General features: G+C 38.1%; 1 long non-coding RNA gene across 2 annotated transcripts; it reads right to left on the bottom strand.

Annotated features, from left to right (window-relative positions):
- Positions 1 to 243: 243 nt before the first annotated feature.
- LOC148406216 (uncharacterized) lies at positions 244 to 16,160 on the bottom strand. 2 transcript variants are annotated; one of them, XR_015864018.1, is made up of 4 exons: positions 15,936 to 16,160; positions 11,727 to 11,813; positions 1,497 to 1,728; positions 244 to 520 (listed from the first exon to the last, which is right to left on the bottom strand). It is a non-coding gene; the product is annotated as an uncharacterized LOC148406216 (long non-coding RNA). The 2 variants fall into 2 exon arrangements; XR_015864017.1 differs by lacking the exon at positions 15,936 to 16,160 and adding an exon at positions 12,309 to 12,389.
- Positions 16,161 to 17,245: the final 1,085 nt, after the last annotated feature.

Below are 17,245 nucleotides of genomic sequence, written 5' to 3'. Positions count from 1 at the left end.
GGAAAAGACTTAGCCTGTGCTCACTCAGATATATTTGGATTGCCAAGATACATCTGGAAGGCCAGTAGGCACACAATCAGGCCTTTTCCAAAAGTGCTTTCCCACTCTGTAAACAACGCAATGACTTTAGGATGAACAAGGTTAATGCTACAGGGAATGTGTATAGTAGCCATCCATAGAAAATATTGATCGCCTAAACTGCTTTGATTTCAATGTAAAATGTTCTATTAGATTATAGAAAAGAAGTCCGTGAGACAAAATATTTCCAACCGTACCTCGCTCCCCCCAAAACTCCCGTCCTCATTGGTCGATGTAGCAACGGGAGCCAATCACGTATCTTGTAGGAATGCCCGTGAGCTGATTGACGGATTGGCTGGCCACTTAATCTTGTCAAAGCTGTTGACTGCCTCCAGCAAGCAGTCTCCACCTCACACATGGTGAGACATGCTCGAGAGACCAAGCTGTTGTTATACCTCAAGGCAGCAGTCTCCGAGTGAAACTCATCCGCGGTTGACAATGCCTGGCAGAAGGAGTAAGGTGAGAACAAAACAGAGCATTGGGAAAATGTTACAAACTGTATAAAAATGGAATTCCCGTTGTAAACTATTAGAATAACTGTATATAGGTTATCCCATATTTGTTTGTGCAACATATATATTATTAAACGAGGGTATTTTCGGTTGGGTTAGGTTTAAGGTGGGGGCAGAACAGCATGGACTCTCACCTGCACCCCCTACAAAGCGTGAGGTTTGTCTTTGTGTTCCTGAAGATCAAAACATGGACTCGCACCTACACCATCTACAATCCCAAGATAATTGTTGCCGTATGTCTTCCCCAAACCTTCAGCGCAACAATGCCTTTGTAACTAGGGCCAACCCAAATAAATAAATGAGCGGAAAGGATCTTTGAGCAGACCGGAAGGAGACCTGAGAAGGTCAGGTTCCTGCCGGCTTTCCTTGCAAGAAAGAAAACCTTGTTGTCTTCCACCTGTTTGTTGTTTATTAAATGTTCTAGGTTGCCTGAACCCATAAAATAGCAAAGTTGGAGTGTCCAATAGACCGATACGTACCAACAGTATATAAAAAAAAAAAAATCAAAAAATAAATTGCCATTTGGTGTGGCCTAGCTGTGACAAGAAAGTTTGATCATGGATATTATTATACATAACAAAATAAAGTCCAGATTTTTCAGGTTCATCGTGCAATTTTGGAAAAAAAAAATTGTCAAAGCACCTCACTTGAGCTGTAAGAGCCTTTTATAGCTACTCAAAGCTCAAGTTTGAAATTGATTCGAGATCAGAAAACAGGTGAGAATCTGTACTTCTTTTCGATTACGTGAAAATATATTTTTAAAAAAAGGTGCCCCTCTGACGAGACACAGAGCCCAGCCCTTCCCGCAAAATTGATCTAAAACTGCCACTAGTGTGAGTAATGGACACTGACGGGGCAGTCAAGCTTCTCTGCAAAGAGCACATTTGATGCAGATTCATTAATTACCAGAAGCAAGGCAGCCATCTGAAGCCTTCAGGTTGCCTGCCATTCGCCTGCCTGGTTAAGGTTCAACATCATTCAGTAGTTGTAATGTCCTGGAAACGCATGTGTCCGCTTCAAGGAGAAAATAGCCGGCACTGTCAAACTGTCAGGGATCCTCCGCGCAATTAAAGAACTGGCAAGATCAGATTCCTAGCTGTTAATTCAGGACTCGGTGAGAGGAAACGACGAAGAATCCCTGAAAACAGAATATAAGTAATATTCTTAGTTCAAGGAGAGGAAAACATACATTTCTGTCGATGTATTTTAGGAATAGGAAAACATGTAATTTGAATGAGTTGGTACCAAGAATTGAGATTTAAATTAAAAATAAAAATGCTGGCAGTAAACATATACATGCATTAATCTTAGATATGCAATAGTTGCAAAGCACTTCTGGTGATCTTTCTTTCTTTCTTTCTTCTAACTCAATTTTCTAATGCATCACTCGCAACCTTGGCAAGCAACAGAACATGTTTTTGCAATCTTGATTAACAGTCAAGGACAAAACAAAACAGCGTGTGTGAAAGTCACACCTGTGAACTGTAAAATGCTCAATCTTAGGACTCAGTAAATTGGAACTGACTGTAATACAGTGCCATTAGTGTCGAAAACAGGTCAGGTCAGCTGAGATACAGTTCCAAGAACGGCGCTAGGTGAAGTGGACTCCTTTTACCTCACTAAACTAAATGATGTCTGACCTGAGTTTTAAAAAGAAAAAATGTGCCTAATAACACTATAAACTGAGTAGATACAGAAGAGAAACACGAAACATGTTATACTATACAAGAAAATACACATTCACAATAGTGTGAATTTAAGACGTCAAAATAAACACAAACTAGAATAATAGAATAAATACAAAAACCATTGTATTGTGAGTGATGTCATATTATTCTTGTTTAGAAACATTTGCTTCTGGTCCCTGTGATTAACCTACAAATAAAATAATTATAATAAATAAATAATAATCCTGAACAAAAACAGAACGCTTTTCAAACAAAGTCAATGAGTTGCAAAACTGCTCGACAAAAAATGAAGCCTTTTTCTATCTATCTATCTATCTATCTATCTATCTATCTATCTATCTATCTATCTATCTATCTATCTATCTATCTATCTATCGTCATCTACAGACCCATCCAATTTGTTTGATGATTTGCTGATCATCTTACTTGGGATATTATCTAAATCGTTTCCCAAATGATGACTGTTGTGGGATCAGCGCATACTTTCACTACCATAATTGCACCTATCTATCTATCTATCTATCTATCTATCTATCTATCTATCTATCTATCTATCTATCTATCTATCTATCTATCTATCTATCTATCTATCTATCTATCTATCTATCTATCTATCTATCTATCTATCTATCTATCTATCTATCTATCTATCTATCTATCTATCTATCTATCTATCTATGTAGTTTGTTCTTTGGAGAGTTTGGAAGTGGTCCTTAGTTTGTTTATCACAAGCTGATCCTGAAATGATGGAGTTCTCTGAAGTCAGTGAACATGAAAATTGGATTCAGGTAGATAAGTTAATATGTGGGTTGGATTCTTCCGTTGACCTGAAAAAGTGGAGGGGAAGAGAGCACGTTCTCATACAGCCTATAAATTTGTAAATAACATTTAATCAGGAAAAAAATACAATACTATGAATTTATTGGCTTGAATGTTGTAACTTATGATGATGCGTAAATGTCGTATAGTGTAGAGCACAAGATATGCACGATGTCTTTACATATGGATGGGAAAAAATATAACCTCGATTAAGCCAGGGAGACACAAAACTACACCATGTACATACACATATTTTGCATTTTAAATTGACTTTGAACTTCATTTTTTGAATGCAGCATGGCATGGCGCCCAATTGCACTTAAATTCCTCTCATTCGAGTCAATAGGCTCTCGTGAGTGGCTAGTGCAAATCGCAAAAAAATTACCCAAGCGTCATCCTGTTGAGGGATGCTCTCTAATTTTTCACAGCCTATGTTTTTATTTTCATGGACACTTGGGCAAGTTATTTTGGTTTAAATGTTTAGGTAACCATGCAATGTCATTATGCTGATGTGAGCCACCTGCGTGTGGGCGTGTCTAATAAAAAGCCCATTGCGTTGCGGGCAGCTGACTCTGATTTTGTGAAAGAGAAGTCAAGTCCGTTTTTTTGCTACTTTTTCCCCCTCATCTTGATGCCCATAATTTCAACAGTTTGCCGCTTAATATGAACTCAAAATGATGTCATATGTACTCATGCATGGATCGTCACTACAGCTGAGCATTGCTGAAAAGCACAATTTTATTTAGTTATGTGCTATTATTTTTCACTTTTCAAAACTACTTACAACAGCTACCTTCTCTCCCTGCTTTTGATCTCATGCAGAACTCTTACATGCTTTAGCTGATACTCATTCGACATCGATGTCTTTTAGAAGACAGAACAAATTCAAAACAATATTTCTTCAAGTTGACTGAATACCCAAGTGAATGAAATATCTCCACAAGAGTTTTGAACAAATTGAACCCCACATCCATTTAATTAATTGGTTTTTCAAAAGAATACCTGTGCTCCAACAGAAGCTGTGGGACATCTTTATTGAAAGGGATTTTCACTTGGCATCTTCTATGCGTGCGGGAATCTGCTGGGGACTTGTAGCACTATTTGTCACCATGGAATTACCATGGAAAAAAGAAAGGTTAGCTCCAGCTGCGAGGAAAAGCAGCTAGTTTATCAAAGGCTTTTTGCTGCAGATATTCTTATCAGCCCAGTACACTGATGCTTATGTCTTGGCGGGGAATGGAGGAGTACTTTCAGAAGACATTCGAAAACAAGAGCATGAACGCAGACAGTGATTGCAAACCACCACGACATATTAAAAAAATGGAAGGATAGAGATTTACTGAGGTGGATTGAGACAGATTAGATATAGGCTAACCAAAAAGGTGCCGACATTTATGGAAAGATGTGCCGATATCAACAAAATACATTGTAAAGGAGGCTGACGATTGTACATATTTAATTGTAGAAACCGGACAAAACTCCATGATGTAAGCCCTTTAACCCAGTAAACGAAAAAAGTAAAATACAGTACATTGTTCCGCTTTACTGTTTATTGTTATTGCAGATCTTTTAACGTGAGCAACAAAATACCATAATTTCCGCACTATAAGGCACACCGAATTATAAGGCGCACCCTCAATTAATGACATATATTAAAAAAGGTTTTCAATCACAAAATAGTAATACTCAAAGTAATAACAATAACGCTAAACTATCAATAGTATAACAACTCAATGTCAATATGACCAACCTTGTTCAAGTGTAAACACACAAAAGAAACAGGTAAAGTTTACTTTATCGGTTCATTTCCCATCTACGAATCCCAATCTCAATATTATATGATATCCACATATAAGGCGCACCTGATTATAAGGCGCATCAGCTTTTTAAAAAAATTAAGGCTTTTTAGTGCGAACATATGGTACTCCTTTGTTGGAGTTATTCAAGTACTTTTACTCATTATGTAAAACAAAACAAGAATCCCAATCTCAATATTGATCCATATATAAGGCGCACCTGATTATAAGACGCACCATCAACTTTAAAAAAAAAAAAAAAATCAAGGCTTTTAGGTGCGCATTATAGTGCGTAAAATACGGTACACATCAGATTCCGAGATGATTATCACCATCTGGGAATATAAGGAATACAAGCGATGACAATTCTAAATATTTGACTATGCAAGTGAGAGAAATGCAAATACAATCTTTTAATTACGGGACACATTTTGAATTGTGATAGGATAAGGAATTACGAGAGCTTTCGCATACAAGAGAGTCAAGAAAGAACTGAGACGCTCATGGGATTGAAGTCTTTCCGTCTTCCTTTTGACAACACATTCCCAAACATGCTGCATTCTTTTGCCTTGTCTGGCAAGAGTCAAATCCTTTATTTGGCAGTTCTCCTTAATCCTGTTTCAATTGAAACTTCTGCATTTTCAATAGCGAACGGGTGAGGGGACGCGATGTCCTGAAGACATCTGCCTTCCAAAATGAATCCACCCCTCGAGACCTCCATTTGATGTGCAAATTAATTTAAAAGATGGCTTATTTCACATACGTTATAGTGATATTATGATTGCGGAAGATTGTACTCATTTATTGCCTTCTCCTTTTGTGTTTTTTTGAAATGTTTAATTTACCCATAAGGAGGCAGCAGGGGTGAGGTGTGTGAGTGTGTGTGTGTGTGTGAGGGATTTCCAACAGCTTGTTTATAATGCAAATATACTCAGCAAGCCTGCCAAGGTGATCTCAGAGGCTTAGTCCTTAGTCTTGTTCAACCGCTGTGAATCGCAGGAGAAGAATTCTGGATGATTCGGTTACCTGCTGTTGGAGTTCAACCTGTCACAAGCTTTTAAAGACACGTACATAATAAACAGCTGGCTGGGGGCCGTGCGTTTGTAGCTGAGCGTCTCAAATGCAGCCTGCATATCCCGTCCGTCCTTCTAAAACAAGTCTGTGCATAGTTGCGTAAAAAGGCTGTGTTTAGCATTAAGGCGACGTAGGAAACAATCATCGGGAAGTCTGATTGAATGCAGGATGACACCCTGAATATTTCCAGTTTGGGAGACGTCTAAACAATCTGATTTGATTTGTGGAGGTTGATAACCGCAAAAATAAAAGTAGGACGGACTTAAACAGATGCTATCCATCACTATCAGAATATCAGAAAGAGAAACAAAATGGAGGAAATGGTAGAGCATTTGTTTTACTCTCTCAATACCTGAATGTTTATGTCTGTGACTTTTGTTGTGAAACGTTTTTGCAGCGACAATCTCAAAAAAAATTCACAATTGAGGCACAAGCAGGGTCTCTGAACAAAAAAGAAAGACATACGGTTTTACAAAACAATGTTTTGTTTGTCTTAAAAACTAAGTGATCTGCTCCCCTTGTCAGCTCAATTGTTAGGAGAAATTAGCATGCCTGTGCATACTGCTTTAGGCAGTTGGTGTCAAAAACATAACATATTTTAAAGCAAAGGTCAACTACCCCAAGTAGGTGGCTCCTAGGGTGAGCATGAATATCACAAATGGTCGTGAGGCACGTCACAGTTTTTGCCCCCGGTAACTGGGGTAGCGACTTCTCCTAGCTAGCGAATTCGATTATACAACCCTAAGTTCCTTAACCTTCCAATAAATTATATATTAATTAAATTCATCGAAAGACAAAAGAAGAAGGCTCATAATTCAGGGAACTGAGGTAAAATCCACCTCACTCCAGCCTTCCAGTGTGGAGTTTGCATGTTCTCCCCGTGCCTGCGCAGGCTCTCTCAGGGCATTTCCACTTTCTCCCAGACTCCAAAAACATGCATGACAGGTTTTGGACATATTAAATTGTCCTTAGGTGGGATTGGATGCATGAATAGTTGTTGGACTCTGTGTGCCTTGCAATTGGCTGGCAACCAGTTCAGGGTGTCCACCGCAAGACAGCCGGGACCCTCGTGATGATTTGCAGCTCTAGAAAATGAATGGATGATGAAAGCAAACTATCTTTTAGCAAAGTCAAATGAGAAAACATGCCTATATATTATAGAACTTGTTTATCTAATCAGTTTTGGCACTAAAAGCGGCAAGCTTTGAAATAGCGTCACAATTTACGCTAAGCTCACTTGCACAATCAAAATCAAAATAAATGACATACCGCAAAATTAGTTTAGGTAGCACACATTTCCAAAGTAAATCAAAAAACATTAACATCTAAAAAGTGTATACAAACAAACTGTTGACGGAATAAATGATTGCGAGAAGAGGCTCACCTTTTATTCCCCACCCCCTCCACATAAGTGTGCCATTCTCAATTTCCAGCTTCAGTGAGAACAAAGAAAGATAGGGGGAGAAAATTGGAAGTTTGGTTTAAAATGCAGACAGTCCAGGCTTTCTGCTTGACGGCCTGTGACATCTCTCCGAACCACATTTTGCATGGCAGAATAGATCTTGTAATAGAATTTCTCTCACGAGAAGGTTAATTACATTCTTTTTCTCCCCCAACATCTTCCTCTCACTGCGAAATAAATAAAACAAATACACCACTTTGCTTCAAAGACTAATCGACAGTTGCAGATTTCTCTTATCTTTTCTCCGGATTTCATCTGGTCTACCATTTATCTCATTGTAAGAAATCTCTCCCGGGTTTTTTGAGGGAGGAAAGCGAAGACGTCAGCCTTGTTCACACCGCGAGGCCCAAATCCCCCAAATTTTCTGTAAAGAGTAATCAGAAACATAACAAAATCTTTCTCCACCCAGCCATCTTTAGAAGGTTCTTCAACAACTGCATTTTTTTTCATCTTTGAAAATATAATATTTGATGTAAGCGCTCTCCATGGGTTAATTAATCACAGGATTATGTCTTGACCATGTCAGTATAAATAAATACCATCCTCGCATTGTTTGCTCGGCTTTGTTCAGATGGGACACGCTGGATTTGAGTAATACACAAATGATTGGATTACACTGTAAAACGCGCTCCGCTGCGCTGTCGTTGGTTATACTGCAGTTCCCAGTGAACAATTCCGAATTTGAATACGTGTGTCTTGTATTTTGGTGTGCATTTTAAGTGAAACATATCCAATATTATTACTTGTTGACTACAGAACATATAAAACTGGCCATGTGCCCAGAATAAAAGTAAATAACTATACAAGCAGCAACAGCAGTCACACAATGTGGAAGTAGACAATAAATAAATGATCAAGATTGCTGGCTTGGGCTTACTGTTCCCGCAAATGATTTACTATAAATGTACTCCACTGATCACAGTGACAAATAGATCCCCTTAAAAGATAAATAAATGAAAACGTTTAACATGCAATGATTTAAATAAAAAAAACACACACACATTGCAACTATGATAATACTACAAGACAACTACTTCTACTAAAAATCACTGCAATTTTGTTCATTTTTATTAATAATAAAAGTTAAACCGGAAAAATACCCGTTTTTCAAACCGGTCACGCGTTAAACGCGATGGAAGCAAACGGGCAGAATCAGATTTTGATCCGACCAGTCACGGAGGTTGATGACCAACACCCCCCCCCCCCCCCCCCCCTCCCCCTCCCCCTCCCTCCCCAGCCCAGCAAAATGAAATCCAGGGCTGTAGAGTGGGATTTGGCTTCTTGGTCGAAAGCCAAGCGGGGAATTGCATGACCGGCCATCGCTGCCAGCTACACCCAAACACAGCGACACTTCCTGCCTTATCTGCTCTTCACCATCTTGCTGCCGCAGCTACCTTGTGGTGCATAAGCAATATTTCCACCGGCGTCCTCCTCAAACCCTCCCCGGAGATTTATCTGGCTGTTGAAGTAGAAAATGAATATTTTACAGTTCACTTGCCTGATCAATTACCTACAAGCTGTTGTCGTATTTTGTGGTCGGTCAGAGAGAGACCTTGTAGCTAGTGATAGAAAGGTCCATATGGAGCATTCTCTTCGCAACATTGCCAACATAAAACAAACACCAAAGACGCTATGAATGTGACAATCCCCGATGAGCCGGTATGCTATTTTGTGTTCAACAGCTTTTTGGTGCTTATTAGCGCAGGGCGATTTTGGAAATGTTATTGGTACGCTGAGCTGATGTGGCGTTGCCAAGTACTTCGGGATTTGAAAAATAAATTCAATATTTATTCAATAACAGTGGTATCGGTGTTAGCTGCTTGTAATATGCCATCCTTGATCCTTGTTTTATTGGTAGTATTTTGATGTCATGTTTGACAATGACAATACAATTAACTTTTGCTCATGTGTTTCTATCGAGTCGGAGGCTGTTGAATAAAAGTGTTTTGCATAAAAACAGTCATTTTTTTGACAAAAAAAAATCATGTTTGGTGGTAGCCATCAGAAAATGATATTTTACTGGGGGCATTTCATGGACACTTGAATCACTTTTCATGCACATAAGTACCCAGTTCCATAAAGAGTAAAAGTACTTGAACGCCAACAAATGAGTAGCGTATTTTCCGCACTATAAGGTGCACCTAAAAACCTTATTTTTTTTCAAAAGCTGATGGTGCGCCTTATAATCAGGTGCGCCTTATATATGGATCAATATTGAGATTGGGATTCGTAGATGGGGAATGAAGTGATAAAGTAAGCTTTACCTGTTTCTTTTGTGTGTTTACAATTGAACAAGGTCATATTGACACTGACTTATTATGCTAATTGAGTTATTATTTGAATTATTATTGTTATTACTTTGAGTATTGCTATATTGTGATTGAAAAAGTTTTCAAATATGTCATTAATTGAGGGTGCGCCTTATAATCAGCTGCGCCCTATAGTGCGGAAAATATGGTACATTTTTCTGATATGCTAGTATCATAAAATGTCTTGAAGCAAGTTTGCATTTTCTTCCTGTGCCTTTAAGTGCTTTCTTCTGAGTACCCTGGCATCCTCGCAGATTCCAGAAATATTCAATGTAGGTCAAAAATATACATGAACGTGAGCGCGAGCCAATCGTTTGTCTGCGGATGTCACTTCTGGATTTATTACCCCAAACTTTGCTTTATTTGACGTTGTATGAGAAGGATTTCATCTGACTTGATAAAAGTAGTAGGATTTTCTGAATTAATACATGAATACATATTAACGACGACTAAAAGTTATGCATCCACAAGGTGATAACAATTGCAACCTTCAAACATCATCAACAGTTGGAAAAAAAAAAGGATGATTTTTTCCTTTGATGGCAAATTAGTGAAGTGTTTGATTATTTCTCATGCACATCAATTGTCCTACAATCAATGGTTTGATTGCAGCTAATACCAAAGACCGGGTTTTGATAATGAAGCCCTATTCATCAAGGGGACATTCAAACCCAGCAATCCCTCAATGCTGCAATCATGTAATAATCACGGCCGCCGCGACAACACTAAAATGTTTGAACTGTGACCACATGTTTGAAGTTGTAATAGGAAAACAATACACGTTTGGGGGTTTTACACCCAAACAAATAACTTAAAAACAAGAATAGAGCTGCAACTGTTCACCTTAATTATATCATTTTTGGGATGCACAAAAACACCGTGAGCCAGGTGAACTTTTATGAAAAAAAAAAAAAAAGATTCCTAGAGGACACACACACATGCCTGCACTTATAAATACTGACAAATAATAATAACTTAGATAAAAACTACAAAATAATAAATATAATAAATACATTACTCTATACATACTGTACTGTAAAGTATTGTAATATTGTTCTGCCCCTTTTTCGTTGGATAAACTTTGTTCTTGCCCCGCATTTTATTTTTGAGAGAACTCTTGTTTTGAAGGGCGGTGCAAAAAAAAATTGCGACAAAAAGATTCTTTAGCACAGCTCAACAAACTAGATTACAGCATTGGTGAGTGATTATTTCTGTCCTAAATACTGTCAAGTTTGCTTCATTTTATTTTTGTATTCATCAAAACGTAGATGATAATCACCCTGGGTAAAATTGCTGGATTAAACTGAAAATCCTCTCAATAAGAACTTTGTGACATTGCAATCGACAGGGAGAGAGAAAGCGAGATCATCTGATCATATTTTGAGAAAAGTCCGCAAGGCTTTCTGGATTTGAAGTTCTCTTGTTATATTTTTTGGAGCTTTACCAAAAATTCAGTAATACTCTTCATTCAACACACAAGGTTGACATGATTGAATTGAAATCTAGGTATGGAGGATTAGATTAAAACAACTATTGTATGTCTGGAGATGAAGAACAATGGCTTTTTCCAATGATTCAGTAGACATTTTTTATATTGTCTACAAAGGATTGAACCCATTGTGATGAGAAATCATTTGTTATCGCTGCCTCTTTTTTCTGTTAAACCCCACCAAATTCACTCCATCTAAAACTCATCAGCTTGAAAACGTGAAAATTCATTTCGGTCCCAATCTGCCAACAGTGATAGCGCACGTTCACTAATTATATTGTTGCTATAGTGACACTAAAGAGACAAAGATTGGCCAAGAACATACATATATATATATATATAAAATCGTTTTCTTTTCACCTTTATCTTTTAGATGTCAAGCAGCATATAAGTGGATGTGCACACGAGTGATGCATAAGTAATATGCAATCAGAAGAAGCATCACGTTGGGATGTCCCAAATACCGCTACGTCTTTTAATACCCTCAACTCTCACTCACCTCATTTTGAGGATCTTCTGATACTTTCACAAATAACCGCAGGACACGAGAGGAGTAAGGACACCAACCAGCATACAACCAAGGAACCTGAAAAATTATTGATTTTCAAAAATATCATTCAATTTTAGTTCCTTTGCAAAATAGCTAAAACAATAATGAGGCAATGATTCTCAGATTGACTCGCAATAAAATAAAATAGATCCTGCTGAGAGGATATTATTTCATTTTCAGCCAAATATTTTACTTAAAATTATATATATATATATATATATATATATATATATATATATATATATATATATATATATATATATATATATATATATATAACAAACAAACAAAAAGCTCACATTTCTGACTGGTAAAATTGATTTACTAGCAAAATTGAACTTGTATGAATAGGATGAGCTCCAATACTGCGAAAGCGTCTTCAGGATAAACTGACAACATTATGAAAATATCTTTGTTTTCGATTCGCAACCGACTTTGAGGACTCGCACCTCATGGACGCTGAGACGTGATTAGCATAAATTTCCAGCATTGAGAATGAATCAGAGCTAGGAGAGTGGGGTATATACATACATTAGGAGAAGTCCCATTACTGGGATGACAGAAGGGCTGATTTATGTATTCTCTTGGCATCAACCGACAGGGACATTAGTGTTACAGATGGGGACAGGTGACGTTGTCAGAATCATCAGTCTGCAGGTGATGCAGTGCCAAAATGATGCGAGAGGAGCAGGCAGAGAGGATTAACAAAAGGAGGAGGGGAAAAAAGAAATTAATTTTTGCCGCTCTTCACTTGCTTTCGGACCGCCCAGTGGAAGATTACCTTAACAGCATTAGAGGAGAATACGTCTGCAGCAGGACAAATGACGTACCAATAAGTTAGAAAGTTGAAAAAAATCGCAATGATCATTTGCACAGAATGTCCAAACCAGAAACGTTCCTACTGGAAAACTGTACATGCAAAATTTTCAACCGATACTTATGGATTTTCTACCTAGCCTTTCTTATACCTGAGTGTCATCAATACACGGTTGTCGTAGATGTAATACCAAGAAAGAAAAATAAAGAGGATGAAGGGAGGGTTGGGGGTAAAGTAGGGGGAGGGGGGGTTGTATGCAGACAATATGTGTAATGGAAGGGTGGGAAGAGAGATAGAGGGAGGGAAAGGGAGAATCAAACGGCTCAATTGGGCCCAAATATCCAAGGTTAATTTTGTGAGAAAGCTGCAGTGGCCAGATAAGACCATCCCTGCAAATGAGTTCTGCCTGCCTGGATTACTGCTAAATTTATGCAGCTTTCCTTATCCTTTAACAGGCTCCTCTGAAGTGGCATAATTAACTTGCACACATAAAATGTGCATATTTTCTGCTTGGTGGTAACATTTTTTTATTTTACTGCTTTGATTTTTTTTTTTCTGTCTTATTCATTAGGATACTTTTTAGTTGAGAGATTTGCCATTGTAATGACGCAAGACGAGGCGTCGACTACTTAATATTTCTAATTACATCATGCTTAAAACACTGCAGCTGTTATTTTTTTTCACGGCCGTGGCAAAGAAACACTGCTTTCGCATTTTTACTGTATAAATACTTGCAAAAGAATAAAAAAGGTGCTCATTTTGATGGTGTTCCTACTCTACAAACAGTGGGCAGTTCAAAGTGTATGATATTATGCTTTAGTAAAACAAAATGAAATATTACTCCGCCAGACCCAGACAAATCGTTCAATCTTCAAAGCACATGAGCTCAGATGTAAATATCTTAAGCTAACCTTGGGGACAGTAGGCTCTACTCTGCTTTTCACTCCCTACTATCCCATCATGCTCCAAGCTGTTCCATTTATCTGCGTAACCTCCATATATATATATAATATATATATATATATATATATATATACACTAACTAGAAATTACTTAAGTCTTAAATTATTAAACCTTCTACAGTGACTGTACTGTTATCTCTTCCCTTCCCCTCCCTTTGGCTGTAGTCCTCAGGAGAGTCACGGTTATACTAGCGGCACCCAGAAGTCGAATTCGAGTGAAGCCTGTAGATGACCAAACATGATGACAAACGGAGTTTACACTTGACAATCTCGGCTTGAGAATCTCTGTAAGCGGTTTACATCACTCCTCCTCTTCTTTCGCGTCTACCTAAAAAGTGTGTTTCATAAAGGTGATGGGCTCCTACAAGACACGTGATTGGCTCACAGCACTATAGACCAATGATGGCAGGAGTTGTCATCTACTCCCTCATATATATATATATATATATATATATATATATATATATATGAGATAACCCCAGAGTCATTGTGCTGCTGCCCTCTTGTGGATAAATGTGCATTTGCAGTTAGCATGTATTTCATTCACTGGTCATGACAGAGGATGCAGGCCAGATAGAATGTAACCACAGACCGCATTTGGCACAGAGACCAGACTTCGGGAAAGTGACCTAAATGCCCTTAGTTTAAAATCTTACATTGTTTGTTAAGGTAATGAGGATGAATTGATAAGGCAAATGGAAAATAATACAATTAATATCAATTAATAATCATAGAAATGAATACAATCACAGTGATGTAATAATCACCCCTCATCTAATTTTGGAAGCAATTTCCACCACTTGCTTGACACTTGCAGGGCCTGCTCACTGTTAACAATCATAAAACCCAGGATTTATGTTTAAGGGTCAGATTGATCTACGGGAGGCGGCGCGGTGACACCGCATCCACAAAGTCCTGCGCTTATGCTCGCTAAACGCTTGCTCTCCTCCGTAGCTTTTTTTTTTTTTTTTTTTTTTGCTGAAATAAGCAGCGCCGTGTGTCTCTGGTTGGGACAACCTTTACTGCATTGTGTCAGGATCATCTATAACCACAGAACTGCAATGCTGATAAACATTCCCCCTGTGGCGGGAGAGAGAAGGAGGGGTACCTCAGCAAACAACATTAGGCACCGGGTAATACATTCATTCAATCAGCTTTGTCAGTAGCACCGCAGCCCAAAGATGGCATTGTATTTGATTTTCAAACCGGCTTTCGAATGTGAAAGGGGAATGGCACCCCTGAGACACCAAAACAAGTAATGCAATTACCGCGCCACTCTATGTTCTCCGGCGATTAATTCATTTTGATTTGCTGTGTATGTCCTCTGCCTCGTTTCTCATTAAAAATGATTAATTACAGGGTAGCTGACTTGTGTGTTGGGCCTTAACTATATATTGTTTTATATGATGTCTGCTTTTACACACACTTTACAGCATGAGGTAAATCTGGAAGAACAGAGTGGCCACTGCGTAAATATTAACAAGTTCACTTTTAATCTGATCTGTTTTGACTTTTTTTGGGGATTCTTTGAATGCTCCTTTATTTGATCTCAAAATACTTGACAATTTCACTGGCGATGATGTGTGGGGGCGGGGGGGTTCAAGGCGCTAGACAAGACACGCAAAGCGATGTTCATCAAGAAATCGAGCCTTTGGAATGACTCTTTATGGTGAACGATGGGAGTCGAGGTTTTGTAAAGAGATGTTCATATTTCATGCTGTGTACACACGCGTGTGTAGTGCACCACATATGCAGGAGTGTCAAACTAATTTTTAGCATGGGACACATTGGAGTTATGGTCTCTTTCAGAGGGTCGGAATGAAAGTCAAATAAATTCTACACACTTATCCAGGCTTTGAGTTTTAAAAACTGTTCAAAAGAGAGATTGGGAACAATTTTTTCCTCTAAATTTTTTAAAAGTTGAAGACAACTTGCAAGTTTGGTATTTAAGCCCGAAATTTGAATCATCACGGGTCACGTAAAATGATGTGGTGGGCCGGTGACACTTGTGTTCTAAAGCGAAAAAGAAGAATTGCACAATTACAAGCCTAATGTCCCACCTACTACGAAATAATGAATTTCGTCTGTCGTTAAATCTTTCAATATTTTCAAACTTTTTGGAGTGAGGGACCCCGTTTTGAAAGCAAATCTTCCAAAGACCTCCACTGCAAATGTTTGCAATAACAAAACAAACAAAAAACATCTTTTTAATCCAAACATACAGTAAGTTCCCTTTCTATTCATCTACATATACTATTTGCCAAGTATTTTTAACGTTTTAATTCAATGCCTTGTCAAGTGGTGAATTTTAATGGAGGTTCCTCTTGCAAAAAAAAAAAAAAAATTCAGAGAAAGAAAGTCAGACTGAAATAAACATACATTTATGCTCTCCCGGTAGCTTGCAGGGCAGATCAGGGAAAAAGATGTCCTGGTGCTCAACCAACTGCAGCAGCAGCCGCTCAAATGGAAAGCATGGGAATGGAAGAGAGAGGAAGGGGAGAGAGTCCTGCAGAGAAGAGGAAGTTATCATTAAATTGCCATATCCACAAAGCTCTCTCTGCATGCTACACATTTCCCCTCTTTAATCTGACACACACAGCCTCATGCCTGCTAAAACCCTGCAACGTTGTGAAGCTCAGGATCCCGGGCAGGAGGAACGCTGCAGCCAAGAAAAAAAGAGAGCTACAAGGATAGACGTGGAGAATAGAAAAAGAAAAGATGAACAATGACAGTGAGAATAGAGTGGAAATAAAAGACCCCTTTCGTTTGTTTTCTTCCCGCAAGCATGCGCCGGGCTTTATGAGGAGAGTTAAATGGTTGAGGTTAATTGAAAAATTAGATAAACACGGGCTGCGAAAAGCTACAAGGAAAGATTGTTGTTGGCAATACAGGCAGTCTAGCAATGAAACTGCTTCAGACTGTGCTACCATGATAAAAGACGCGCACACACAGTTAATTGTCAGTTAATTGTCTTGCAGTTTCATCCACATCTCAGTTTAATTAAAGAGAAAATTGAAGTGAGGGTCTTTCTGCCGTTTTCTGGAGTTTCTGTCAAATCGCTAAAATGACTAGATCACTGTGAACACGGGCTCTAATCTTGTCATGAAACAATGCTGAGCAAATAAACGCCTTAGTGCCGAAGATCATGTTCATTATTTTTGGTATTGCATTTTTAGCCATGGATTTGTTCGTAAAAGTACAAGTAGTCTTTTTCATTTGCTAAATGATAACAGCGACCTCTTTAGACACACCAATACAGTATTATCAGCTCTGTATCCCAAGTTGTATTTTGCAAAAATCCTTCAATCGTCAAAGATTACCACATAGTATTTAGAACTTATTCAGAATCAGAGATTGTTGTAGTTAGAGGGGCACTTGCAAATCAAAGAAAAGGTTTTAAATTATGTCGTAACTATGACATAGAAATGAAAAAGTGTGTGACTCACTCATTGTGTTTAAAAAAAAATTCAAATATATAGTAAAATATATATATATATATATATATATATATATATATATATATATATATATATATAAACAATAAAATAATAAAATAAACAGGTATAAACACAAATTATAGACATATATACAAGTGGGGGGGGGGGGGGGCAGATGCATCAGCAAATGCAGGGAATGACAAAAAAGACTGAGCCTGGCCCTTTAAGAAAACATGCATTGCATTGTGGGTC

This window comes from Hippichthys cyanospilos, chromosome 21 (genome assembly GCF_059441005.1).
Source record: "Hippichthys cyanospilos isolate Australia breed blue-spotted pipefish chromosome 21, RoL_Hcya_1.0, whole genome shotgun sequence".
NCBI lineage: Eukaryota > Metazoa > Chordata > Actinopteri > Syngnathiformes > Syngnathidae > Hippichthys > Hippichthys cyanospilos.
The sequence above is the reverse complement of the archived record's forward strand: the minus strand, read 5'-3'. Positions and strand labels throughout refer to the sequence as shown.